At 42.8% G+C, this 25761-nt stretch overlaps 1 protein-coding gene across 2 annotated transcripts in view; it reads left to right on the forward strand.

Moving 5' to 3' along the window:
- Positions 1–25761, forward strand: part of TJP2 (tight junction protein 2) — a 139091-nt gene that overhangs the window by 27052 nt on the left and 86278 nt on the right. The window contains exons 1-2 of one of the 2 annotated variants that reach the window (XM_023213242.3): positions 2013–2113; positions 11101–11221. The gene's annotated coding sequence lies outside the window, so the exon portion shown is untranslated. Of the gene's footprint in view, positions 1–2012; positions 2114–11100; positions 11222–25761 lie in introns of those variants that run through there. The other variant, XM_023213241.3, reaches the window with a different exon arrangement.

Consider the following 25761-nt stretch of genomic DNA (forward strand, 5'->3'; position numbering starts at 1 on the left):
ACCAGGAGGTGGATGCACAGAAGCAGGAAAAGGTGAGGGGCACTGCAGCTGGGGTTGGGCACATGGGTTATTTCCAATAGATACTGGGTTGTGCCAGAGGACAGGATTGGAATGATAGATCTGATGACTTCCAGTTGAAGGTAATAGTTTAAACCCAATAGTGAACATGTTCTGAGGATGAATGACTCTGAGGAGAGATGGCTAGTTTGGGCTGAGCGGGGTGAGTCTAGAAGAGCCACACTAAGCTTTATTAACTCTTTGGTCATTATTTTATATCATGTAATCTGCTTTTCTTACAGTGTATTGGTGGGGCATCTGAGTAGCAAATATGTAAAGATATTATTTACGAACATATTAAGGAGGAGAGAAATGAAATGCTTTTTTCAGTAAAGCTAAAAAAGCAAAAAGAAAAAAAATTGCTGTTTCCCTAACTCTTCTACTTTTAGTTAAAGCTCTTTCCAGCTCCTGAAAAGCAGACCACACCCTGTAAAACAGACCGTACAGGGCATTAGTTCATTTCCATTTTTATACTTCCAAAGCACAGTAACTGTTAAAACACCTAGTGAAGAAGCATGGCCACTGTCTTTCTCCAGAAGAAATAAAGTAGAAACATTAATTCAAAGGAAATGTCAGTCTGATCTGTGAAGTTTTATATTCAATTTCAATCATCCAGAAAGAAAACCTGAGCATCCTGACTTCAAAGCTTTTTTTGGATCATGTATATTTAAAAACATTTTTTAATAGATAAATGATTTTTAGTTAATAGTTGCAGTTATAAACAATTTCTAGAATGCTAAGGGAATTAACCCAATATATGCATATTTCTAAATAATTTCTAGAATTATAAAGAAAGTGTCATATCTGCAAGGGGTATTTTGGTTAGATTTATTATTTCCTGTGTTATTAACCTTATGTACAATTATGAGAGATTCCACACAAAGATGACAATTTTAAAAAATGAATAAATAAATTAGCAAGTTGAACAGTCTAATTTATGGAAGAAAATCAAATTCTAGTATTTGCTAAGGCAGACTTATTTTCCTAATGAAAGATGCAATTTTAATTTTATATGAAATCATCATAGATAAGAATCACTGTAAGAGCTGCATGTTAAGCGCACCAAAAATTCCAATAAAATGAACCTTTAAAACATTCCATTTGCAAAATATCATGTCACTTTTCACTGCAGGAGAACGGCTTCCAATGGGTAACACGTTTAAGTTGATTTTTTCTTGTTGTTAGCTCAGGCTTTGTTTCTTATTTGAGAGTATTGTATAGTAATTTTTATCATGCGTCATCAGAAATACAGTTTGTTAGAACAATGACTGTTGTGTGAGTGTAATTACATCTTCCTGTATGATTAAATGAGGGCTGTATGGGACCTTTACTCAGAGGTGGCAGCTGTAGCCAACCAAGTTCAGCCTATAAAAGAATTCCTGGGACTAACTGGTACTAATTGTTTGCAGAACAACCAGTGGGAGTAATATTCATGAATACTATGGAAATGAAATATTCCAAGACCAAATGGTTTAGCCCTTGTTTTTTTATTTTATTGTGGTCAGATTATATTAACTGCATAATCAGGCCAAGTGAAGTGGGAGCTCTTGGTCTTTTGTTGTTTTTGGAAGAAAACTTAGCCTTCATCTGTTCAGTCCTCTCATCTTATAAACAGGGAAATTGAGGCTTAGGGAGTAGTTGAAGGGTTATTTAAAGTCACCGAACTTTAATATACCCTGTCAGATTTTTAAGTACACTCCACCATATACATGAATATATTAGTTTGTAAATAATGTACCTTATTACAATTTAAAATATATTAGTTCTCAAGGTAAATATTATGAATTTTAAAACACAAACATTCAATTTTTTTTTTTTTTTTTTTTTGAGACAGAGTCTCTCTGTGTCACCCAGGCTGGAATAAAATGACACGACTATAGCTTACTGCAGCCTTGAACTCATGGGCTCAAGTGATCCTCCTTCCTCAGTCTCCGAAAGTGCTAGGATTACAGATGTGAGCCACCATGCCCAGCAACACTCAAATTTTTAAAGCATGAGAGAAGAAAAGAGGAAATCGATGGCTTAATACTTTCTTCCCACATCCCAAAGATTGTTGGTACGTGCACCTCACTTTGGAGATTTAGGTCATTTAGATGAAAAGAAACTTGCTAATGAGGAAAGAGAACCTATAGAAGTAGGGTTTAAGATTTGGGGGGATGGGGAAGGGTTTGGAACACTCACTTTGGACATGTAGGTTAATCACAGTTAACATAACATAATGGCTCCCCTTCTATTTTACTTCCCTTTATATATGGGTTTGTTTAGACAAAGAGCAGCATGACTCTTGTATGTTACCATAGCACATCAAATAGAAAAAAAAAAAAAGCTTGAAGAAGTTGATGAGGAAGGAGCTATGTAAGTCAGAACTCTCAGAGTGACAGAAACTCAACTAAAATTAAATTTCACAAAAGTCAATGTATTAGCTTTCATAAAACGATAACTGTAATCTCCTAGGGTGACAGTGGCCTCCGGCATAGCTAGATCCAGAAGCTCGAGTGATGTCATGACATTTCTCTTGGTATAATATAATATAATATAATATAATATAATATAATATAGAGCCCTCTCCATGTGGCGGGGCACATGACTACCATCAAGAGCTCCAACTTCCTATCAGCCCTGGTTAGCAAATCCAATGGAAACAGGACATTGCCCTCCTACAGTTATATGTTCATCCCAGGGAAGACTGGTTGACCCGGTATGTGGATCATGTGTACCATGGTCCATTGAGTGGGCCACCATGATGGGTGGTCCACCTTTACCCATGGACAAAGGGTAAGGAAGCTCTTCAAAACTAAGAGGAGACTTTTAAAAAATGGAGATGAAGTAGATTCTGAACCTCTCCAAACAATATATTTTCATGCTGGCAGGGATTACACGTTAGGTTCTAGAGGTATTTAAAAAGATGTTTTTAATAATAATTTTAAAAACCCACCAAATTGCCGGGCGTGGTGGCTCACGCCTGTAATCCCAGCACTTTGGGAGGCCGAGGCGGGCGGATCACAAGGTCAGGAGATCGAGACCATCCTGGCGAACACGGTGAAACCCCGTTTCTACTAAAAATACAAAAAATTAGCTGGGCGTGGTGGCGGGCGCCTGTAGTCCCAGCTACTCGAGAGGCTGAGGCAGGAGAATGATGTGAACCTGGGAGGTGGAGGGTGCAGTGAGCCAAGATCGCAGAACTTCAGCCTGGGCGACAGAGCCAGACTTTTTCCCAAACAAACAAACAAACAAAAAACCCCACCAAATTGTTTCTTAATTAATCTTTGCTATTGACCCAAGCAAGGAGTTTATAGTATTTAGAAATGCATTGCTATAAAATGACAACTGGAATTCCTCCCTCATTTGTCAAAGCACAGTCTTTTAGAGAGAGATATATTTGTAGAAAGAGCAAATCTGCTTCTGATTTTAGTTCATCCAGCAGCAGGCAGGCTTTTTGGACCAATTATTATCAGACCTTGAGATAAATCACCTCATGAGCCATTAGTTCTTGAAGGATTAGCGGCCTCAAAGATTTATGTGCGGATTAATTGGAGTGTACATTAGATCGCCGTGTTTAAAACTGCAGTCATTCCTGCAAATCATTTTCATTAGTGCTTTATTCAGAATTATGTAGCCTTGTATAATGCTGCCATTGCAGGGAAATCTGAAAGACATTCTCTTTGTGGTCTGCCCCCCATCACCACCGTTGTGTTTAATAGATCTAGCTAGGGCTACATAGAGAACATCCAAAGGAACAGCAGCTTCCAGTAAAGATTAGTTCAGTTGCTTCAGGTGAACAGTGACTGAAATTTACAGGACCTTGTACCGAGAGAGACAAGATGAGGTACAAGAAATATATCGGTATTCTGGAAGCAGCAGTTGGTATTACCCCACTTAACAAAAGAGAACTTCTACCTGAGAGCAGAAGACACGTGAACCTTTGGCAACAACCTGGGTAAGCAGTGAAAGCTGGAAACTTCTCGCTATAGATGTAAATACTTTTTGGCTGTTTTGGGGGCCCAGATAGAAAAAAGGGTCCTCTGTCTTGTGGGGATAATAAATGAGTTCTTCATTAAGAACTTGTTTCTTCCTGGGGGAGATGGAACTCCTAGACTGATTTAAAAATAGGAATGCAATTGTGGGATAATATTCTAATACCCAAGGAGATGAATAATGGGTGTGTCTACAGCCCATTTTTACAATCTAGATATTTAATTTTTTGATTTTGAAAGCTTTTTTTACATGGTTTACAAAGGTAGCAATTCTTAAGAACGAAGAAAATATGCCTTATTACTATAATGTTTTTCAACAATACAAGTGTTTTTCTGATTAAAGTGTATGTGCAGACTATGTTTCGCGGAAATACTTTGCTTGAAACAGCAGTTTTCATTCGACATCTCTTTCTGCAGTCCCACTGATTTACCATGATGCAGAAAGGTTTAGAAGTTCTTTATGCATAGCTACAAGCCTTAGTTCTAACTTCCTTCTCTGAAGTCTTTCTTTTGTGCTTTTTACACACTAAAGACAAGTTGAATTTAAGGTGCCTGTATGGTAGACAGTATTTTTAGGATCTGAATTTAATTTTTAAACTGAATGAGTCACACAGTAGCATGTACTGATCAACTTGCATCTGTGTAGCAAATATTTCTTTTCAATAATTAGACTGTTACTAGCTTATTTTTTGTCATATGAACAATGTACATTCATTATAGAAGATTTAGAAAATACAGAAAAATAAGGGGGAAAATTACTCATTGTTCTATCTCCCCAAGAGAACTACTAGAATAATCTAGGTCAGTGGCTGTCTATGGGGAGGTGGAAATAGGGAATTTTGCTCCCCAGGAGACAGTTGTCAATGTCTGGGGGCATTTTTTTTGTCGTTATAGTCCAGGGGTTGCTATTGGCATCTACTTGGTAGAGTCTGGGGATACTGCCCAACATCTACAATGCACAGGACAGCCCCCTGCAACAAAGAATTATCCAGCCCACAGTGTCAATAGTGTCACTGGTGAGACATTTGATTTAGATAGATTTTCTTCCCATCTGTAAAAGGGTGCATTTTATTAGAAGAAAAATAAATATTTCTTTGGGAAATCTTAGGGATGCTTTAGAATGGAATTCTGAGGCAACATTTTAATTACATTATTATTATTCTACTGTTATTGTCTTGAAAGTAAATGGAAGTGTGTATATGCGTGGAGAGGGCAGGGGGTATATAGAGACTCGATCAGCGTCCACATAGGTTAATGCTGTTCAGCCAGGGCTGTGGAAAACAGTGTAATGACTACATTGTGATTCTCCAAGTAGTTTCTCGAGATTGGGCATGCTTAGCCTAGACCTCAGTCTCAGAATGACAGAAGTTTGGAACTGGGAGGACCTTTGCCAGGGATGGCAAACAGGTTTCATGTGGAAGGCGGGTGCCAGCTGATGGTTGGTGCTTGGAGTATCTGGCTAGGAGGACCCTGAGGCCAAACCCGGGCTTAGAGGGAAAGGAATATCGCAACTGATTAGGGATGTTTGTTCTGAACCTATGATTAGGGAATAGGGGAGATGCAACCTGTGGCCTATATATTTGCCATTTCTGAATTCTAGTTTAGTGTTCGAATTTTACAAGTGGGAAACTCAGCCTCATTGTAGTCATCCTGATCAAGGGTCTGGCTCTCAGACAGAAACGGGATGTTCTTAGTTTCTGCCTCAGGGTCTTTCATGAAGAGATTCGCCCTGAACAAGCTCACATGATTCAGATGTGCAAGTTGATTGCTAGACTATTAATTTTTGTTCGGAGATAACCTCTTCTAGCAATTGGAATAAGTACTCTAAATAGACCTAAATAGATCTCTGCCTCTCCTCATTTCCCCAAATCAAACCAAACAGAAGTCAAGTTATTACAAAGTGGCCCTTAATAAGGGAAGTTGAACGTGCCTTTTTTTTTGAGAGAGAGAACGTTTCCTTAAGCTGGATGAAATAGCATTGGATCAGAGGACAAACAAGATCTTCCTTATACCTATAATACTCGGAGTTCTGTGAATACACAAGGATGAAATATTATTTCACTGATCTCTCTCTTTTTTAAAGGCACTTTCAACTTCCTGAGACAGAGTTTCGCTCTTGCTGCCCAGACTGGAGTGCAATGGCGCGATCTTGGCTCATGGCAACCTCCACCTCCCGGGTTCCAGAGATTCTCCTGCCTCAGCCTCCCGAGTAGCTGGGATTACAGACATGTGCCACCATGCCTGGCTAATTTTGTAGTTTTAGTGGAGATGGGGGTTTCTCCATGTTGGTCAGGGTGGTCTCGAACTCCTGACCTCAGGTAATCTGCCCACCTTGCCCTCCCAAAGTGCTAGGATGACAGGCATGAGCCGCCATGCCGGGCCCTTTCTTTCTTTTTATTTATTTATTTATTTATTTATTTATTTATTTATATTTTTTTGAGACAGAGTCTCGGTCTGTCACCCAGGCTGGAGTGCAGCGGGGCAATCTCAGCTCACTGCAACTTCTGCCTCCCAGGTTCAAGTGATTCTCCTGCCTCAGCCTCCTGAGTAGCTGAGATTACAGGCGTGTGCCACCACACCCAGCTAATTTTTTAGATTTTTAGTAGAGACGGGGTTTCACAGTGTGAAACAGTGTGATCTGCCTGCCTCGGCCTCCCAAAGTGCTGGGATTACAGGTGTGAACCACCGCACCCGGCCTCTTTCTTTAAAAAAAAAGAAAAAAATAGGGAGAGACTCTCGCTGTGTCGCCCAGGCAGGAGTGCAGTGGCTATTCACAGATGTGACCTCACCATTGATAAGCCCAGGACCTGCTCTGCTTCTGACCTGGGGCCAATTCACCCCTCCTGATTAATCTTGCACTTTCTGATCTTCCTGATGGCTTTTAGTCCCAATACCTCCCCTCTCAGCAGCTGTTAAAGATACCAGCAGTAGGAGAGTAGGTTATTGGCTGAGCTTCTATGGAAAGAAGTTGTCCTAGGAGCATTTTAACCAGAAATTTCTGTTGGCCTGGTTGACTAGATAGTGAGGCTGATTTTTTTTCTTCCAAGAACTTTGTCTCATTCATTCTTTTCAAGAAGTATTCTGATTACTACAACATACATGTAATACTGCATAGTTTTTAGGAATAGCTGCTTTTACATTTTAAAACACAACTGAGGCTGGGAGCAGTTGCTTATGTCTGTAATCCCAGTACTTTGGGAGACTGAGGTGGGCAGATCACCTGAGGTCCGGAGTTCGAGGCCAGCCTCACCAACATGGTGAAACCCCCATCTCTAAAAGTACAAAAATTGGCCGGGAGTGGTGGCAGGCTCTTGTAATCCCAGCTACTTTGGAGGCTAAGACAGGGATAATTGCTTGAACCTGGGAGGCAGAGGTTGCAGTGAGCCAAGATCGCGTCACTGTACTCCAGCCTGGGCAACAGAGTGAGACTCCCCCCCAAAAAAAAAAAAAAAAAAAAAAAAAAAGGCCACAATTGGAAGTCAGGTTATAATCCAGTATTTAAAACCTCAAGGAATTCATTCATTCTTCTCATGCTTCCCCCTCTGTAATACCCTTTTTTTTTTTTTGAGATGGAGTCACACTGTGTCACCCAGGACCCTGGAGTGCAGTGGCAGGATCTTGGCTCACTGTAATCTCTGCCTTCCGGATTCAAGCAATTCTCCTGTCTCCACCTCCCAAGTAGCTGGGACTACAGATACCACCATGCCTGGCTAATTTTTTTATTTTCAGTAGAGACGCAGTTTTACCATGTTGGCCAGGCTAGTCTCGAACTCTTGACCCCAAGTGATCCACCCGCCTCGGCCTCCCAAAGTGCTGGGATTACAGGCATGAGCCATCGTGCCCAGCCCCCCTCTGTAATACTTTTTCTTGTTGTCTGCAAGCAGGGATGTGCTTGGGCTTCTATTCTGCAAACTGTACAGTTGCATGATTGGCCAAAATGAACAGCTACCAACCAACAATTGACTGAGTGTTGCAAGTTCATTGAAACAGAGAGTGGATGACTTATACATGTGCATATTTGTCCATTGCCCAGCACATGGTAGGTGCTCAGGAAATATTTTCCAGTGCTAACTCGGTTTCAGTAGAGCCACAAATGAAGAAAGATAGAATAAAAAGAATTGATACCCAAATACTAAAATAAAATACTCAGCCACCTATGAATCTTCCTTTTGAAATCTGTAAGGGTTTTCAGCTTTAATTCATGTTACCTGACAATTTTACATTATCTGTCAATACTATTGAAATCCAAGAATATATTTTATTTCTTTCTGCCAAGTGTTCTCTTAATTTAGAGGCCCTATTCAATAATAGTGTATTTTAGAAACAACTGATTGTTATTGGGAGTTTGTATACATGACAAAACTCCTTGGATTATTATAGAGAAAGTTAAAGCCAAGATGCCTTAGAAATGCAGAAAACTGCTTGAATTAAAAAGCAAGCCATTTTAATAAAAGAAATAAGCTCTCTTTGGAGCTGATACCTGTAGAAAAGTTTGCATATGAAGCCAAAAGCATAACCAAGCACCTCTCGATTTGTAAGCCATTTATTTATCTTTGGAAGTAATAATAGAAGCCATGGATGGGCTGGCCTCTAATCCCGTTGCTTGCTTTGTAGGATGTGCAGATGGCCTAGCTTTAGCCTTTGCCTGCATTTCCTGCTGATCCTCGGAGAAGGGAAATGTGCCTCCCGCCTGTACAAATAAAATCGACACCATCTTTTCTTTCTACTTCATCGGGTAGGGAGTAGAGTGTTTTGCACAGATGTCACAATATCACTTTGTCTAGCAAACAGAAGAGTATGTCCAGAACTGGTGAGAGGCTGCATTCTTCCTCCCACTGAAAGTTTTTCCTGTGACTGCCCGAGTGAAGCTGCCTTCACAAGCTCAACCCAGAAAGGAGCTTGCCTCCTTGTGGCATTTGAAAGGCACATGCAGGCTTCATAAGAATGTGCAAAAGGGGTATTTCTTGGGTTTCTTGGTCTTAGGGTAAAATGAGAAAATATTTGACATCTTTCCTGCTGGTGAGCAACCAATAAATATAAACACAAGCCTAGGCCAGGCGCGGTGGCTCATGCCTGTAATCCCAGCACTTTGGGAGGCCAAGGTGGGTGGATCACTTGAGGTCAGGAATTCGGGACCAGCCTGGCCAACCATGGTAAAACCCTGTTTCTACTAAAAACACAAAAATTGCCGGCCGTGGTGGCACGTGCCTGTAATCCCAGCTACCTGAGAGGCTGAGGCAGGAAAATTGCTTGAACCCAGGAGGCTGTGGTTGCAGTGAGCCGAGATCGTGCCACTGTACTCCAGACTGGGTGACAATACTTTGGAATGGTAAATTTTATGTTATGTGTATTTTACCATAACAAAAAAATTTTTTCCTTTTTTTTTTTTGAGACAGAGTTTCACTCTTGTCGCTAGGCTGGAATGCAGTGGCAAGATCTCGCCTCACTGTAACCTCTGCCTCCTGAATTCCAGCGATTCTCCTGCCTCAGCTTCCTGAGTAGCTGGGATTACAGTGCCCCCCACCCGCCACCATCCCCCACCACACCTGGCTAATTTTTTTTTTTTTTTTGAGATGGAATCTCACTCTCTCTCCCATTCTGGAGTGCAGTGGCGCAATCTCGGCTGCTCTGCCTCCTGGGTTCACGCCATTCTCCTGCCTCAGCCTCCCGAGTAGCTGGGACTACAGGCGCCCACCACCACGCCTGGCTAATTTTTTTGTATTTTTAGTAGAGATGGGGTTTCACTGTGCTAGCCAGGATGGTCTCGATCTCCTGACCTCGTGATCCACCTGCCACGGCCTCCCAAAGTGCTGGGATTACAGGCGTGAGCCACCATGCCTGGCCTAGCTAGTTTGTATATTTTTTGTAGAGACGGAGTTTCACCATGTTGGCCAGGCTGGTCTTGATCGAATTCCTGGCCTCAGATGATCTGCCCGCCTCACCCTCCCTAAGTGTTGGAATTACAGCCTAAAATATTTTGTTCTAGCTATTTCCTCACCGGCTAAATATTCGTTTAACCTGAAGGCGAATTCTTATAAGATCTTGTTTCTCAGAGTGATCCTTAGATGAATTGGTGATACCAAAGTTTAGGTGGCAGTTCACTTTCTCCATTTTTTGAAGACTGAAAACATTAGGGGCAGCAATTCCATTATTTCTGAGAGAAATGAAAACATATATCCACATAAACACTTGTACAACAAGTGTTCATAATGGCCAAAGAGTAGAAACAACCCAAACCGCCACCAACTGATGAATAGATAATAAAATGTGGTATATCCATACAATGGAATATTATTTGGCCATAAAAAGGAATGAAGTGCTGATGTATGCCACAACATCAATGAACCCTGAATACATTAAGCTAAGTAAAAGATGGCAGTCACAAAAGGTCTCATATCATATAAGTCCATTTATATGAAATATTCAGAATAGATAAATCTATAGAGTAAAAAATTAGATTGGTGGTTGCCTAGAGCCAAGAGGCAGGGAGAGAATTGGGGGATCAGGGAATGATGGCTAAGGGTTATGGGGCTTTTTTTGTGGGAGTAATGAAGATATTCTAAAATGAATTGTGGGCCGGGCGCGGTGGCTGACGCCTGTAATCCCAGCACTTTGGGAAGCCAAGGTGGGTGGATCACCTAAGGTCGGGAGTTCAAGACGAGCCTGACCAACATGGAGAAACTCCGTTTCTACTAAAATACAAAATTAGCCAGGTGTGGTAGGGCATGCTTGAATCCCAGCTATTCAGGAGGTAGAGGCAGGAGAATTGCTTGAACCCGGCAGGCGGAGGTTGTGGTGAGCTGATATCACACCATTGCACCCCAGCCTGTGCAACAAGAGCAAAATTCTGTCTCAAAAAAAAAAAAAAAAAAAGGATTGTGGTGACAGTTGCATAACTCTGTGAAGGTACTAAATGGATCGTGGTGACAGTTGCATAAGTCTGTGAAGGTACTAAAAGTCATCTTAAAAACGGGCACATTGTATGGTATGTGGACTTCGATACATTTCCCAAAATCTTACCATGCAAGGAATGAGCATGTTGGATTTTTAACAACACTGTCTTTTCCAGGGTGCGAAGTACCACATTACTGTCATCTCCCTGTGAGTGGGACTGGTACCCCGGCTGCAGCTCCAGACGAAAGTACTCCAGGAAGCACAGAGCTGTGCCAGTATACGGCCCACGTTGCCAGGTATTTGCTTATTTTATCTCTCATCAACCTAGTTACTGGTCTCCCCCAAAATTTGTTCTAAGAGTTACCGTTTTCACATCCTAGAGGTAGTCAATTACCATTTTTGATGTTGCTGATACATACATTTTCATAGAAAATTTAATGGTAACGTCCTATTTACCAAAGAGCAGAAACATCTTACCTGAATTAATGGACTGAATTGATAGGTATAACTTTGCCATGGATGGTGAATGCTTATTGAGAATGACCTTCCTGGCATATAAGTACAACTTCTGTGGTTCAAAATAAATGTCTCAATTGGCATTTGGTGCTGATGATGTCTGGGATTGGAGGTCATTTTAATAGGTTATGTTTTTTCATTATCATTGAGGTAGTAAAATTATATAACAGTGGTAAGCACTTTGATGAAAAGATAAAGGACATCAGTCACGCTGGCTTCTAAAGATTAATTATGTCCAAGCTTTTAGTGAAAGAGCTAGGAGCGAGTATTATCTATTTACTGATTCACTTTTAAGAATGAATTAAATGAGATTTACAAGGTCTTAAATCTTGACAGATGTGGGATGCATTTGTTTTTTGTTACACTTTGACCTCTGTTTATAGGCCAGTCCATGGCTAGCTGGAATGGGGTTGGAATCTTTTTCATGTGCTTGTTTTATAATTACTGTCTGTTGAAACGGGCAGCCCCTACCTGAGTGGATTCCAGATAAACGTGTGAACTGGAGTTTAGTGGAGTGTGAATGGCACGCTCCAGAAGAGCAGATAGTCGTTCAGATCCTAGTTCTGCTACCTTCTAATTGTGTGATCTTGGGCACGTGTCTTAATGCTTCTGAGCCTCAGATCCTTCATCTGTAAGGGGAATGTCGACATGAAACTAAATGAGTTAATGGACCCAGCAAGTACCAGGCCCATGCTAAGGCCTTTCTCAGTGTCTAGTTGTCCAAATGAGGACATTTAAGTGGGGGAAGGCCTCATTTTCCACTAAATTAACAGGGCTGGATGTGGGTTTTGTTTACTGAAATGTTCTCTCTGGAGCTCTTAAAGGTCCCAGCCAGGCAAGGCAGCTCACACCTATAATCCCACTGTTTTGGGAAGTAGAGGTGGGAGGATCGCTTGAGGCCAGGAGTTTGAAACCAGCCTGGGCAACATAGTGAGACCCTGTCTCTATTTTAAAAAAAATAATAAAAACTTGCTGGGCATGGTGGTGTGCTCCTGTAGTCCTAGCTACATGAGAAGCTGAGGTGGGAGGATCGCTTGAGTGCAGGAATTCGAGACTGCAGTGAGCTATAATTGCACCACTGCATTCCAGCCTGGGCAACAGAGAGACTCTGTCTCAGCAACAAAAAAAAAAAAGTCCCAAACATGAGAAGACAGATACCTGCTCAGACTCCAGAAATTGTTTTCCTTGGCTGGGCGTGGTGGCTCACGCCTGTAATCCCAGCAATGTGGGAGGCCAATGTGGAAGGATGGCTTGAGCCCAGGAGTTTGAGACCAGCCTGGGCAACATGGTGAAACCCCATCTCTGCAAAAAATACAAAATATTAGCCAGGTGTGGTGGCGCATGCCAGTAATCCCAGCTACTTGGGAGGCTGAGGCACAAGAATCACTTGAACCCAGGAGGTGGAGGTTTCTGTGAGCTGAGATCGTACCACTGCATTTTAGCCTTGTGATAGAGAGAAACTGTCTCAAAAAAGAAAAAATTGTCCTCCTAAAATCTTTAAATTAGATTTCTAGATAGGATCTGTTGATTATTCAAATAAATTGGCAGGGTACCGTAGAGTATGGCAGCGAGATTGGAACTAGCATTGTCTGTTGGAGGAAAGGCTCTTTCTCACTCTAGCCAGCCCCTCCTGATAAGTACCTCCCTTGCTCTGGTTCCCCGTACCTGCACTTCGAACCACATGCCTTTCCAACATCAATTTGATTGCCTAAGTCAGTGCCTTACTCCAGAGTTCTTTCATGTGTAAACACTGAAGCTTGGCTTCTGGGACGAATTAGCCTTGGGTAGGCATGAGTGATGAGGATTTTTTTCCCAGGCATCTCACATCGCCCTAGTTTCAGATCCGGCGAACACTCATTAACGGCCTTTTATGTACCAGGCAAGGGGCAAGGTGCTTTCACCCATATTGTTCCTCCTCACAACAACCCTAGGAGGAAGGTATTACTAGCTCCCTTTTGTAAGTAAATAACCTGAGATTCAAAGATTTTAAATGATTCCCTTGTGGTTGCATAGCCCCTGACTTCCAAGTTCAGTGAGATTTCTATAACAGCTGATTTCTACACTAATTCTACAGAGCTTGAAGACTTAACTCCTTAACTCAGACAAGTAAAAAAGTTTCTCTCTAAGGCCAGTTTGGATCAATTGCTAAGTGGCTGCCTAGAGTTAAGGATTTGCAAGTGCTGCTCAAGTTTGTTGAGCAAGAATGTTGTGATCGATTGGCAATGTCAGGTGGGTGGAGCAGGTGTCTGCCAAGCTTCTCTGGACCTGAGGTTTCTAATCATCAGCCTCTACTCATTCTGCCCTCCTTTGCCATTCTAGAGTCTCCTCTGATAAGCACTATTTGCCTGAGGCTGGATTTTTGCTACTTTAAGGGGCTTTGATTATCACCTTTCTGACTTGGCAGAATCATGTTTGCCTTCAGAAATAATGCTAAGGCTTTGGGAGGCTGAGGCGGGAGGATCGCTTAAGCCCAGGAGTTCAAGATCAGCCTGGGTGACATAGCCAGACCCTGTCTCTATTAAAAAAAAAAAAAAAAAAAAAGGAGAAGGCCAGGCACGGTGGTTCACACCTATAATCACAGCGCTTTGGGAGGCCGAGGCAGGAGGAGTCCTTGAGCCCAGGAGTTCAAGATCAACCTGGGCAAAATAAGGAGACCCTCTTTTTCAATTTTATAATTATATTAAAAATTAATAATAAATAAAAAGAAAAGAGAAAAAGAAAAGATGCTAATAGTCTGGTGAAGAGCTTCATTTTCTAGATATGAACTCTCATTGTTAGGCAATTTAGATATCTTAAAGTTATCACTGACTCACCCCATCATATAAGCTTAGAAAAGTGAGTTGAGGCTGGGCTCAGTGGCTCATGCCTGTAATCCTAGCACTTTGGGAGGCCAATGAGGGTGGATCACCTGAGGTCAGGAGTTCCAGACCAGCCTGGCCAACATGGTGAAACCTTGTCTCTACTAAAAATACAAAAATTAGCCTGGTGTGGTGGTTGGCGCCTACAATCCCAGCTACTCCGGAGGCTGAGGCAGGAGAATCGCTTGAACCTGGTGGGCCAGAGATTGCAGTGAGCCGAGATGGTGTCACTTCACTCACTCCAGCCTGGGCGAAAGGGCGAAAGAGTGAAACTCCATTTCCAAAAAAAAAAAAAAAGAAAGAAAAGAAAGAAAAGAAAAGTGAGTTGAAGATGAAAGCTTGAAACTTTTACTTCTGTGCACCTGGGAGCCCCTCTATAGCTTCTTTCCGTCTGGGGGCTTCTGGGTTTACAGGAATTCTCAGGGAAATCACTCCAGCAGCCAAACGTCCATACTGGGATGGACAGACCCAGAGCAGTGACACATCGTTATCACCTGGAGGGCGTGTTAAAACATGGATTCCTGGGCCCCACCCCCAGGGTTTCTGCTTCAGGCAGTCTGGGGTAAGTCCCAGGAATCTGCATGTCTGGTTTCCACTACTTTGACAACCACTAACCTGGGCAGTACTTGTAATGGCTGGTTTAGAGCATGGGCTTGTTTACAGATGGTGTGTGTGGCCAGTTTCTCTACCTGTGGTGAAGGAATTCTTTCCTCAAATATTTAATGAGCATCTCACACAGTGCTGCTGACGGAAATGTAGAGGAATATGAAGCTTGTCCCTGGTAGACTTTGGAGCCTAATTTGGAATCAGTAAATTGCGTTGCTGTGTGTAAAGTACTGCCCTCACCCCCTTAAATGAATGTGGCAGAAGGCCTGAAGCAGTGACTAAGTCAGGGGAGTCTTCCTGGGGCAGGTGATATTTGAAGGGAAACCTGAGGATAAAAGGTTACTGGCTATGTGGGCTTATGGGGGAAGAGAAACTCAGGGAGCACAGCCTGTACATTAAAGGGTCTGGAGATGCTGCACTAGGTGAGAAGAAAAGATCTGTGTTTGTTCTGAGAATTCCATTGTGACTCCTATATGTAAACCAAAAAGTATCAGAGACAAGTCTCAATCAACTTAGAGAGTTTGGCCAGGCAGGGTGGCTCATGCCTGTAATCCTAGCACTTTGGGAGGCCTGAGGCCAGCAGATCGCTTGAGGCCAGGAGTTTGAGACCAGCCTGGCCAACATGGTGAAACACCATCTCTATTAAAAATACAAAAATTAGCTGGGTATGTGGTGTGCACCTGTAATCCCAGCTTCTTGGGAGGCTGAGGCACCAGAACTGCTTGAACCTGGGAGGCAGAGGTTGCAGTGAGCCAAGATTGCCACTGCACTTCAGCCTGGGCAACAGAGCAAGACTCTGTCCTCACCTCCCCCCAAAACAAAAATTTTAGAAAGTTTATTTTGCCAAGGTTACAGGACATGCCCATAACACAGGCTCAGGAGGTCCTGACGACATGTGCCCAAGGTGGTAAGAGTACAGCTTGCTTTTATACATTTTAGGGAGACACAATACATCAATCAATACATATAAGATTTATAACCAACTACATTGGTTCCATCTGGCAAAGCAGGAGAACTCGAAAGGGGTGGAGGGGCTGCCAGGTCATAGGTACTCTACTCTAGAGGTACCTAAGGGCTGCCAGGTCATAAGTACTGCTATTCTAAAGCCTCCAAGTAACAGGCTTTAGAGAATAAACTGTAAACATTTCTCATCAGACTTAAGGTCAGTGTTGATGTTAATATTGGAGGGGTATGATGGGGCATATCCAACCCCTACTTCCCTTCATGGCCTGAACCAGTCTTTCAGGTTAAATTTCAGACTGCCCTGGCCGAGAAGGAAGTCCATTCAGATGGTTGCAGGGGCCCTTCAAATTTTATTTTTGGTTTATAGATAGGAAAGGAAGACGCAACTATATGATGATAATGTTGAAATGTGGGTGCTCACTGTGTAGTTGGTGCTGTGCTAAACATGTTACTTGTATCGTCTTATTTCTCATACCCATCCCTTGAGGTGGAGGTCCAACTCTAATCCCCATTTGTAGTAGTTTGCTGAAGCCACAGTAACAAAGCACCATAAACTGGGTGGCCTAAACAGAAATTAACATAAAATATTGTCTCATGGTTCTGGAGGCTAGAAGTCTGAACTCAAGGTGTCTGCAGAGTTGGTTTCTTTTTTTTCTTTTTGAGACAGAGTCTCTGTCATTCAGGCTGGATTACAGTGGCATGATCTTGGCTCATTGCAACCTCCACCTCCCGGGTTCAAGCGATTCTCCTGCCTGAGACTTTTGAGTAGCTGGGATTACAGGCACACACCACCATGCCTAGCTAATTTTTGTATTTTTAGTGGAGACGGGTTTCCCATTTTGGCCAGGCCGGTCTTGAACTCCTGACCTCAAGTGATCATCTGCCTTGGCCTCCCAAAGTGCTGGGATGACAGGCATCAGCCCCCCACCATGCCTGGTCCTTATTCTTTCTTACTTTCTAACGACTTAAAGTCAAACATGTTTTCCAAACAGAAATCAGAGTGTGTGCTTCTTTACTCATGAACCAACAAGACAGAGTGCTGGTCATTGGGCCTATCCTCGGAAATCTGCGATGTCTGGACATCTTAAGCATAGCATATAGATGACTAATACTCAAGCTAGGTTCTGAAACATAATTTAATTATACTTCTGCATGTTTAAAAGAATTCAGAACCTAAAAATTAAAAGCTGACCCAGAGCCAGGCACCGTGGCTGGCTGGGTGCAGTGATTCACTCCTGTAATCCCAGCACTTTGGGAGGCTGAGGTCGTGGATCACCTGAGGTCAGGGGTTCCAGACCAGCCTGACCAACATGGTGAAAACCCATCTCTACTAAAAAACAAAAACAAAAACTTAGCTGGGCGTGGTGGTGCATGCCTGTAATCCCAGCTATCCCAGCTACTCGGGAGGCTGAGGCAGGAGAATCGCTTGAACCCAGGAGACAGAGGTTGCAGTGATCCTAGATCCCGGCACTGCACTCCAGCCTGGGGGACAGAGCAAGACTTTGCCTCAAAAAAAAAAAAAAGAAAAAGAAAAAAGAAAAAAAGAAAAAGAAAAAGAAAAGGAAAAAAAAAAGCTGACCCAGAGCCCTAGATCTCTTAACTTTTTACAGCCAAATCTTAAAAGGCTTCTCTGTGTTTTTTGTTCCTTTTCCTCACTATCACCTGCTCTTCTGACACTTTCTCCTCTACCTATGCCAGAAACTTACAGACCCAGTAAGTGGTTTCAGGTGTCCTATGGGCTGGGCACAGCACTAAATAAAAGCTCTTCCCTTAGGAGGAACTGCAGTCTAATTGGCAAGCGTATTCTTCTTCTTCTTCCTCTTCTTCTTCTTCTTCTTCCTCTTCTTCTTCTTCTTTTATTATTATTTTCAAGACAAGGTCTTGCTCTGTTCCCCAGGCTGGAGTGCAGTGGCATGATCATAGCTCACTGCAGCCTCCATCCCCTGGCCTCAAGCAGTCCTCCTGCTTCAGCCTCCCAAAGTGTTGGGATTATAGGTGTGAGCCACTGCATCAGGCTGGAAGCTTATCTTATGATTTCCATTTCATCTGATAAAATTGAGATGAAGAATTTGCTTCTAGTTCCAGCTGGAATGGGGAGTTCTTCACTCACATCGGTTTTGATTCTTCACTCATATCAGTTGAATGGTTGATGATAGAACTTTTCAGTTCAGTCAAAATTTTTATTCATTTAGAGGTAATCTGATAGTGTAGTGAGATTAGGCAATCCCCTTGGGCAGAATTCACTACCCCCCTCCATCAAAATTATTTCATATTTGAAAAAAATAGGCTGGGCACAGTGGTTTATGCCTCTAATCCCAGCACTTTGGGAGGCCGAGGTGGGCAGATTGCTTGAGCTCAGAGTTCGAGACCAACCTGGGCAACGTGCTGAAACCCTGTCTCTACAGAAAATACAAAAAAAGAAAAAAAGAAAAAAAAAGCTGGGTGTGGTGGCAGGCACTTGCAGTCCCAGCTACTTGGGGGTGCTGAGGCAGGAAGATCACTTGTGACCAGGAGGTCCAGGCAGCAGTGAGCCAAGACTACGCCACTGTACACCAGTCTGGGTGACAAAGTGAGACCCTGTCTCAAAAAAAAAAAAAAAAAAGTGATGTTTGAAAAAATATACACAATTTTTATTATAATTATTTCTGTTTGATATTGACATTTGAAATATAATTATTGATATTTAAGCAATCAAAATATGCATATATAAAATTATTTTTACTTCACATCTTAAGACTGTTTACTTAAAATAATTAACTCTATCAATACACTTTGAAAGAGGCTTCGTAAATTGTTAAAGTTAAATTTGTCTCTTCCGATAGCTGTAGCTCAGCAGAATAAATATGGCAATAGTCGGCTGGGTGCAGGGGCTCTTGCCTGTAATCCCAGCACTTTGGGAGGCCAAGGTGGGCAGATCAAGAGGTCAGGAGATCGAGACCATCCTGGCTAACATGGTGAAACCCTGTCTCTACTAAAAATACAAAAAATTAGCTGGGTGTGGTGGAGCGCACCTGTAGTCCCAGCTACTCGGGAGGCTGAGGCAGGAGAATCACTTGAACCCAGGTGGCAGAGGTTGCAGTGAGCTTAGATCACGCCACTGCACTCCAGCTTCGGCAACAGAGGGAGTCTCTGTCTCAAAAAAATAGAAATATATATATATATATATAACCATATATATATGGTAATAAAGAGGGGTGCTTTCCCAAGACTTAGAACAAGAAATCAAAATACTTTAGCAACTGAAGGATGATTCAAGCAAAGGCAGAACTCTATCAAGAAGGGAAAAGATATGTAAAAAATAAAGTGTCATTGGGAAGAATAGCTAGGATTGGCTCTGGAAAAAGTAACAGAAAAACACTCTGCTTATGTGATTCAGTGTTTACAATGTGAATCTGAAGGATGTCTGAATCTTTTGGAAATAAACTTGGATTGACTTGTGAGCCACCGTGCCCAGCCTTAAAAATACGTTTTTTAAAAATTAGCCAGGCCTGGTGGCGTGGGCCTGTAGTCTCAGCTACTTGGGAGGCTGAGGTGGAAGGATTGCTTGAGTCCAGGAGTTGGGGGTTGCTGTGAGCTGTGATTGTGCCCCTGCACTCCAGCCTGGGCACGAGTGAGACCTTTTCTCAAAAATAAATAAAATAGGCTGGGTGCAGTGGCTCACGCCTGTAATCCTAGCACTTTGGGAGGCCAAGACAGGTGGATCACTTGAGGTCAGGAGTTCGAAACCAGCCTGGCCAACATGGTGAAACCCCGTCTCTACCAAAAAAAACCAGAAAAATTAGCTGGGCGTGGTGGCGCATGCCTATAATCCCAGCTACTTGGGAGGCTGAGGCAGGATAATTGCTTGAACTCAGGAGGCAGAGGTTGCAGTGAACCAAGATCATGCCACTACACCCCAGTCTGGGCAACAGCAAGACTCCATCTCAAAAAGAAAAGAAAAGAGAAGGGAGGGGAGGGGAGGGGAAAGAAAAACTGTAGTAGAATCTCATTTTTATAAACATTTTCCGTCTCTTGATAGTCATCCATGTAGTCTTCTCAGTGTGTATGTGTCTGGAATGTTCACCTAATGTCGAAGATAGGTATTAGGACTTTAGTTTTTAGATTTATTTGTGCTCTTCTGAACTCCTCAAATGCTTTATAATGAGCACCTTGTTCTTGCAAAACTCAGTGATCTAAAAAATTAACAAAAATGAAAATAGTTTTTAGTAACTATGGAACAATGTAAATAGCCTTACACCTAAAGTTACTTGCTTTACTAAATAGAAGAATGTCTACCTGGCCTGGTGTGGTGGCTCACATCTGTAATCCCAGCACTTTGGGAGGCTGGGAGGCTAAAGCAGGCAGATCAATTGAGGCCAGGAGTTCAAGACCAGCTTGGTCAATGTGGTTAAACTCCATCTCTACTAAAAATACAAAAATTAGCCGGGCATGGTGACACATGCCTGTCATCCCAGCTACTCGGGAGGCTAAGGCATGAGAATCGCTTGGACCTGGCAGGCAGAGGTTGTGGTAAGCCAATATTGCACCACTACACTCCAGCCTGGGCAACAGAGCAAAAGTCTGTCAAAAAAAAAAAAAAAAAAAAAAAAAAAAAAAGGAAGAAGAAGAATGTCTGCATGAAAATTTGTTCTGTTCTTTGAGATACTAGAAATATAGATACTAACATATTGGGTTTAATGGCAAAAACCGCAATTACTTTTGCACCAACCTAAAATAATTGAAAAGTGGCAACTTAGAGCAGCTTTCTGTTCTTTCTACGTAATATCAAGATATGGGAACAATCCTGAAGACAGGCAGTCTGAAAATTACTTATGAGTCATCCACAGACTGTTTCTAAAGGAAAAGCAAGAATCTTCAGTTGCCCAAAAGATGGAGGAGGCCTAAGAGTTCCTACAGTGGTTTAGAATGTGTTCCTCTGTGCTGGAAGATAGCTTGAAAATACTTTGCTGTCTTTGTAATCTTTACACATCTATGATTGCTATAAAGTCAGCTTTGTTCCCTATTTCTAGACCCATCATATACTGGAATGAGGCGCATCTCAATTCAGAGGTCTATTATTTTTGGGGGTGGGTGTCAGAGGGCATATGGCATTAGAAGCAGCTCTGTATACAACTGAGAGCAGTCTTGTAGCCATTTAGGATCTGGGAAGTGTACATGTTAACTACCCCCACCCCAAAAAAGAAAAAAGAAGAAGACTTTAACAAACTTTGAAAGTGATCATGAGGGCTGGACGTGGTGGCTCATGCCTGTAATCCCAGCGCTTTGGGAGGCCGAAGCAAGTGGATCACCTGAGGTCAGGAGTTCGAGACCAGCCTGGCCAACATGGTGAAACCCCGTCTCTACTAAAAATACAAAAATTAGCCAGGTGTGGTGGTGGGCACCTGCAGTCCCAGCTACTCGGGAGGCTGAGGCAGGAGAATTGTTTCAACCGGGGAGGCAGAGGTTGCAGTGAGCCAAGACTGCGCCATTGCACGTTGCACTCCAGCCTGAGCAACAAGAGCGAAACTCCGTCTCAAAAAAAAAAGAAAGTGAGTAATAAATAATAACTAAAAGTGAAAGCATAAGGGGGCAAGCAGAATGTTAGATGTGCTCTCCTGGAGGTAATCAGAGGGGCCATTGACTGGGGTGGTTATTGTGGGAGGAAGCCTGCAGGTGAACCGGGGTGGTTATTGTTAACTGGTGTTTGGACTGAGGAAGATGGGAGGAGCCAGGAGAGGAGATGAGGCTACCTGGAAGCGGGGGTGGGGAGTGGGGAGGACACAAGGCCTTTACTGAAAAAACGTCAGGTCCCTCTGGCGGAGTTTCAGCTGCTACCTCAGCACTTTAGTCATCTCTATAGTTGAGCAATTCTCCTGATGTGTCACCATGTGTTTACATATCTTTGTCTTCATCACACTGTGCAGCCTCCCTTTTATAAATTGTCATTATCTTCTCTATAGCTACCCCAGGGTATATGGTAGGCATTCAAGAAAGGTTTGTTAAAGGAGAGTTATGATTCCAGTCTACTTTACAGTGTATACATTAATTAAATTGTTTGGTGAACCTGTAAACTTTTCTTTTTGTTTTTGTTTTGAGATGGAGTTTCACTCTTGTCACCCAGGCTGGAGTATAGTGGCGTGATCTCGGCTTACTGAAACCTCCACCTCCTGAGTTCAAGTGATTCTCCTGCCTCGGTCTCCCAAGTAGCTGGGACTATAGGTGCCTGCCACCACGCCCAGCTAATTTTATTGTATTTTTAGTAGAGATGGGGTTTCACCATGTTGGTCAGGCTGGTCTCGAACTCCTGACCTCAGTTGATCCACCCGCCTCGGCCTCCCAAAGTGCTGGGATTACAGGCATGAACCAGTGTGCCTGGCTGAACCGTAAACTTTTCAATGTTAGTTATCTTTTCTTTTCTTTTTTTTTTTGTTGAGACGGAGTCTCACTCTGTCGCCCAGGCTGGAGTGCAGTGGCCGGATCTCAGCTCACTGCAAGCTCCACCTCCTGGGTTTATGCCATTCTCCTGCCTCAGCCTCCCGAGTAGCTGGGACTACAGGCGCCCACCACCTCGCCTGGCTAGTTTTTTGTATTTTTAGTAGAGACGGGGTTTCACCGTGTTAGCCAGGATGGTCTCGATCTCCTGACCTCGTGATCCGCCCGTCTCGGCCTCCCAAAGTGCTGGGATTACAGGCTTGAGCCACCGTGCCCGGCCTCAATGTTAGTTTTCTTTGCTCCCAGTCATTGATACTTTATAACCATATTGCAGATATATACATAGATATACATATATAGATATATATGTGTGTTTTTCTCAAGAATCTCCACATTCTTGAGAAAATATGACTAAGAGGCATTTGGTTTATCACATTAATTTGAGGTCTTCTGACTGACTTATTTCTTATTTTATTTTTTGAGACAGTGTCTTGCTCTGTCACCCAGGCTGGAGTGTAGTGGTGCAGTCATAGCTTACTGCAGCCTCAAACTCCTGGGCTCAAGCAGTCCTCTCCCCTCAGTCTTCGAGTAGCTGGGACTACAGGCACATGCTACCATGCCCAGCTGATTTTATTTTATTATTATTTTTTGTAGAGACAGGGTCTCATTATGTTGTCCAGGCTGGACTCGAATCCCTATGCTCAAGCAATCCTCCCATCTAGCCTCCAGAAGTGCTGGGATTACAAGCATGAGCCCCTGCACCCAGCTGACCAACCTGTTTCAGAGACCTTATATATTGTAATATACACTGAAAAGTGTTGAAAAAATTGTCCATTGCACAAACAATAACTAACTTTAAAAAGAAAAATATATGCACAAGCCTGTTTTTTCATGAAATCATTGTTTTGCATACTTTCCAGTTCTTATATTTTTAAAATAATTTTGTCATTGTCATCATCATATTAGATATAATTTGTGTTTTTGTTGATAATTATAGCATTATCATTCGCCTTGTCATATGGAATTCCTTACTACAATTTTTTTTTTTTTTTTTTTGAGACAGAGTCTCGCTCTGTCGCCTAGGCTGGAGTGCAGTGGTGCCATCTCAGCTCACTCCACCTCCCGGGTTCACGCCACTCTCTGGCCTCAGCCTCCCGAGTAACTGGGACTACAGGCACCCACCACCACGCCCAGCTAATTTTTTGTGTTTTTAGTAGAGGTAGTGTTTCACTGTGTTAGCCAGGATGGTCTCGATCTCCTGACCTCGTGATCTGCCCAGCTCGGCCTCCCAAAGTGCTGGGATTACAGGCCTGAGCCACCGTGCGCAGCCCCTTATTACAATATTAAATGATGGTCTGCTATGCCAATTAAGTTGATTCACTGTAATTTAATAGCCCAGCCCACCATCATTGGACATCGGTGATTTCCACCTTTCATTATTAGATATAGGCATACAATGAAGTGCTGCCTCACACCTAGTTACCCAATGTAATCTAACCTCCAGTCGTATCTTTCCATTGAAACAACTCTGACCAAGATAAGCAGTGGTCCTCTACTTAATGAACATCATCAGTTCTTACCTTAATTGACCTCCTTGAAATTCCACGTTGTTGGCCTCCCCCTCTTTCCTAAAGTTTGTTCTTTCCTTGGCTTTTTGGACACTCCTCCAGAGGCCTTTTCTGTCCTTTCTGGCAGCTCCTCTTTGGTCTTTGTTCCGGCGACTCAAGTCTGCCCTCTAAATATTGGCATTCCCAGAGATGAGTGCTGTCCTTAGTCCTCTCTTGGCTTAATCTGTATCACGTCTCTGAATGTGGGATTGTGCCCTCCCAAGACTTCAACTTTTATGATATATTGATGATACTCAAATCAGTTCCTCCATCCCAAATCTCTCTGCCCAAATACTCATCAGTGCCTAGCACATAGTAGACACTTGATACGTTTGTTAAATTACTTAACTTCTTCACTTGGATGACGCATAGCACTTGAAAATCAGTCTATAACTAAACTCATCATCCTTCTTCAAGCTCCTCCCAAGATCTGCTCCCACTCCTGTATTCTCTGTTTTGATAAAAGCCACCGTCATCTCCTTTAAGTAAGCCAGAAACCTGAGAGTCAGCGTAGGCTCACTTCCCTCTCGCGTCTCCCCATATCTAGTCAGGCAGTCATCCAGCCTCCCGATATACTTCCTTAGTTTCTCTAGAATCTGGCTCCCTGTTGTCTAACACTGCCTAACTTCATAGCCACGTCATCTCTTACCTGCATTCACACAAAAATGCATTTTTTGCCTGTCTTGTCATTCTTACTAACACTCTCCTCCTCGCCAACCCCATCCCCCACCAACTGTCAAATCCATCTTTATACTTGCCTGGGCAACTTCACCTCCTGGCACCTCAGGAGTAAGCCTGCTGTCTCTTCATTCCTTACTTCTCTCTGTGTTATTTATTACCCTTACCTGGAAGGCTTTTTTCCTACTTTGTGTCTCAAAAACTCATTCCGACCTCTCCTTTAGAATGCATAGGCAACCCCATCTCTGGAAAGCCTTCCCTAACTCTTTCCCTCCAGACCACTCTGAACCTGCCAGGAATCTCAGTACTTAAACACAGTTTATCATTACTTGTTGATTGTCTACTGCAATAGACAGAATTCCCTGAGGCAGGATCCTGAGTATTTTATCAAGGAGTTAACATAGATGTTCGGTAAGTACCTGTTGAGTAGAAGATTTTTTTTTTTTAGACGAAGTCTCGCTCTGTCACCAGGTAGGAGTGCAATGGTGCAATCTCGTCTCACTGTAACCTCTGCCTCCTGAGTTCAAGCGATTCTCCTGCCTCAGCCTCCCGAATAGCTGGGACTACAGGTGCATGCCACCACGCCCAGCTAATTTTTTGTATTTGTAGTAGAGATGGGGTCTCACCATCTTGGCCAGCATGGTCTTGATCTCTTGACCTCGTGATCCACCCACCTTGGCCTCCCAAAGTGCTGTGATTACAGGCATGAGCCACCGCACCCCGCCAAGTAGAAGTTCTTTGGATAAACACATTCTAGGAGTGGGGTTAAAATGTGCAGAATGTGTGAAGAATATGACTAATAAATTTCTTCTCCAAAGAGTTCTATTGATTTACACTGCCACCAACAAAAAAGCCAGTATATCAACTGAACCATGTTTCTAACAACCATTTACTGAATGCTTATCATCTGTCAGGTGTTGTGCCAGAAGAATGGAGTTCCTGTCTATAAATATTTCATCATTTCGAGTAGTGCAGTCCAACAGAACTTTCTGCAGTAATGGAAATATTCTGTATCTGCACTGTCCAATAGGGTAGCTATTAGCCACATGTGGCTTCTGAGCCCTTGAAATGAGACAAGTGTGACTGAGGAACTGAATGTGTCATTTCCTCTAATTTTAGTTAATTTACATGTAAATGTAAACACTCACTGGTGGCAAGTGGTCATCTTATTGAATAGTGCAGCTCTGGAGAGAAAAA

The sequence above is a fragment of the Piliocolobus tephrosceles genome, chromosome 14 (assembly GCF_002776525.5).
Source record: "Piliocolobus tephrosceles isolate RC106 chromosome 14, ASM277652v3, whole genome shotgun sequence".
In the NCBI taxonomy this organism is placed as follows: domain Eukaryota; kingdom Metazoa; phylum Chordata; class Mammalia; order Primates; family Cercopithecidae; genus Piliocolobus; species Piliocolobus tephrosceles.